This window comes from Hevea brasiliensis, unplaced genomic scaffold, assembly GCF_030052815.1.
Source record: "Hevea brasiliensis isolate MT/VB/25A 57/8 unplaced genomic scaffold, ASM3005281v1 Scaf376, whole genome shotgun sequence".
Taxonomy (NCBI): domain Eukaryota; kingdom Viridiplantae; phylum Streptophyta; class Magnoliopsida; order Malpighiales; family Euphorbiaceae; genus Hevea; species Hevea brasiliensis.
The window spans coordinates 46,501-50,375 of NW_026614891.1; positions in this window are offsets into that span (position 1 = coordinate 46,501).

A 3,875-nucleotide genomic window follows, 5' to 3' on the forward strand; every position below is an offset into this window, starting at 1 on the left:
TGAAGAGGGAGAAACCTATGGGTCAGAGCTCGAATTGCAATTTGGGGAAGAGAAAAGAATTTGAGGAACCCCGAGCTCAGGGATATGACAGAGGCAGATCATCAGGGCAGAGAACACCAAGATCTAGTCATTGAACAACCAAAAGTTCCTATTCTACCCATTTATACCATGTTTGTGGTAAGCTACATGGAGGTATTTATCGCAAGGCCTCTGGAGCCTGCTACAATTATGGAAAACTTGGACATTTTGTTAAAGATTATACTAGAGCACCTCGATCTACTCTCCAAAGTTCACAGACAGTCAGTAAAGGTCGAGATAGAAATAGAGTTGGCACTCCTCACAACCATAACACAGTGAATCAACTCGAATATAGTAGCGCATCAGTTAGAGCGTCCACTATGCGCCAAGGGGAAAGAATATAAACTTTGGATGTCGCTGCTGGTAAGTTCTTAATTTTTGAAAGAAATAATTAATTATTTTTGTTTGATCCCAGCACTACTTATTTGTATGTTAGTGTTAGAACTATATGTTCTGTTGTTATTCTTTTACATGGGAATAAATTTTGATGCAGTAGTGATTAGTCCTTTAAGATAAGGATTGTGATAATAAGTGAAATTAGTTTTGGAAGAGTTTATCGGCGAAAGTTATTTTCTAACACACCATAAATTATAAAGCTAAATGGCAAGCCTACTTAACGTAAGGCAAGAGGACGTAAAAGTAAGTTGCGGTAATAGACTTGCTCTAGATGAGGGCAAAGATATTACAGTTAGTAATTGTCAGTGGATATTATAATCAGAATAAGTTTCGGATATTAGTGAATTCGAAAAGGATAAAAGATAGGAAAGTTTGATCTATTGGGATGTATCATAGTAACTGTGCAATGTTCTTGATGTTTATACTATAAGCTGCAGATTACAGTACTGACTTGAGATTATTGTGTAGAGCTACGTACTACTCGATAATACACCAAGGTGAGAATAGTTGCCAACAGCATCTATATTGGTATAGTTATGTCAGGACAAAATTTTATTATTGGAAATGAGTTTAGAAATCCTACTTAGGGAGTTAAAACTCAAAAATTAGATTATCGAAAGGTTATAGTTCAGTACAAAAGGAAGTAAGTTATAGAATATTAATAGATAAAAAGAGTTGTGGAAGTAAAAATTTGAACAGTTGGTTCAGATATAACAAAGAAATATTACGAATTTGAGTAAGATTGTTGATAGAATGGTCAAAGGACCCATGATTACATAAGTAATTCTAATATAACCTCAATGGTCTTTCAAAAAGGGAACATAAACCGAAATATTAGATTGAACAATAGTAAGAGAAGATTGGTATTATACAAACAAATTAAATGTTACATTAGATTTTTAAAAGTCTTACACAAAATCAGAGGAAAAAAGATTATACGATCATATAGAAAGGAGAAAATAAACGTGTGAATATTGTAAGATGGCTATTGGATAAAATTTCGCGGATGAAATTTATTTTAAGGAGGGGAGAATTGTAACACCCCTGTGTTCGGTAGTACGTCCTACTGTTCCGACAGCTAATGCCTACCCTGAAAAGTCAGAATGTCTAGAACTACACTGTAATGACAGTGAGGAAGTATAAAATAATGAAATATGTGATGAGAAAAATTAAGGAAAAATGAAAGAGATAAAATGTGACTAAGTTAAATGAGCCCAACCCGTAGCAATGGGTGACCGCACCGGAAAGTTACGGCGAGGACCGTTGACTAGCCCTAGACCCAGGAAAATATATTCAGGACATAATTAAAGGTCTACTGAGGTATAATTGACATTGAAAATATCAAAAAAAAAAATTAATAAGTCAGTACAAATAAAAATGAAAATTTAAGAAAATTAGCGGGACAAGGATTAAATCGATGTTACCGAAAAAGTCTAAATTTGACCCGAAGAGGGGCATTTTGGTCATTTGACACCTAGAGTTGACTTTTGACCTAAATGTCCATGAAAAATAAGTGGTATTATATTTTGAAAATTTAATGAAAAATGAAATTCAAGATAACATGTAATTTAAGGGAATTTGAGGGCATAATTGCAATTAAAGGAAATCTTAAATTAATCAAATTTTTAATTGTGATTAGTGGGGCATTAGTGGAGTATATAAGGACCACTAGGACAAATTTTTCCACTGAAAGATTTATCTTCTTCTTCATTCTTTTTCTTTACCGAATGTGATTTTCCTCCAAGCTTCCTCCATGGCCACCCCTTCTTGCAAGCTCCATCTACCATGATTAAGCCATGGTTTCTTGCAAGTTTCTTCATTAAAAGTGGTGTATACCCCTTGGGCAGCAATAAGGGAGCAAGAAAGATAAGTTTTGGTGGAGTTTTGAAGAAGTCCAAAAGAGGTAAGAGGTTATTTTCAATTCTTGTTTCAATAAAAGTGTAACTAAGGTTATGGGTAATTGAATTATGGAAGAAATTTGAGGTTTGATGAATTATTGGTGATGGAGAATTTTGGCAGCCATGAAACCTCACCATGAACAGCTTGTCCTTGCATGTAAATGGTTGTTTGAATGTTGATTTAAATGTTTAATTGTATTGAAATTGAATTCCATGTGTAAAGTTTGATTTGTAAGCTTGAAAAGTGAAATGGGAAATTGATGGGTATGTGTAAACATGTGGCAGCCTCATGAAGAAGATTGAAGTGTTTAAGTTCATGAAATATTATTGAATTATGTTGCTTATGATGGCAGCGTGTGTATGTGAATAATTGTTTGGATTTAGACATGTAAATGAGGTATGTTCATGTGGTTAAATTGTTGTAATTGGACTTTGAAAATTCTGAGTTATAATGTGTATGTTGAGAGTAGTTACAAGCTGCCCAAAATGACCAAAATGTGATGTAAAGTGTGTTAATGTTATGGTACCAAATCAGAATTGGCATGAAAGGTAAACTTGGTAAGTATTGAATGTGTAATTGGTAAGTGTTGAATAATGTGTAACAGGGTAGTGTACACTTTAGCTAGAACCTTAAGTGTGTGACTCCAATTGGTATGAGACCAATTGGAGGTGAAACTAGGCACAAAATGTGCCAACTTTCATGAAGGAAGCTTGCCTAAATTCTGCCTAGAAGGTGACTTGAAAAATGACCAAATCCGGATTAGTGACTTGAAAGCCTGAAAATTGACTATTTAGGTAGCAGTTAGTGTTTTGACCATAACTTACTCAAAACAGGTCCAATTGACGTGAAATTTTTACCATGAATAGTTTAGACACATATCTACAATTCTTATGAAGACACAAAGCCCAAAAATAGCCAGAACCAAGCCAAATAGCTTGCACAAGTTCAGGTACTAAAACTGGCTGAACCAAAAGTGACCTAAAAATGACCTAAGCCTACCATTTTAGTGCAATCTGTCCAGCATTGGTAAATTCACCATATCTTGCTCTACACAACTCAGAATGACCTGAAATTTTACCCTGCGTGTAATAAGACATAGACCTACAAGTTTGTAATTTGGACCTAAACCTGAAAACCGAGGGAACTAGGTCATCCAGCTAGGTCAAAATAGTGTACCGAAATCTGGTAAATTGCAATAAAATGCAATACACTTGAAAATGAATTTGGTAACATATACCAACACTAAAGGGCTATAAAATGTGATATATTGGTAACATTAGAATTGACTCACTTAGAGTGCATCAAGGGTCAACATTATAAGTTGACTAATGAAATGAATTGAAGGGAATAGTATCAAGAAAATTTAGATATTGGATTTTGTGGTTGGAAACAAATTCATTGAGTACCGAAACACTTTAAATTGTGTGTTTCAGTTGAAAAGGATATTGAGAAGCATAAGGAAAATTGAGTCAAGGCCTAGGGGCGACTCAAATCAGGTTTAT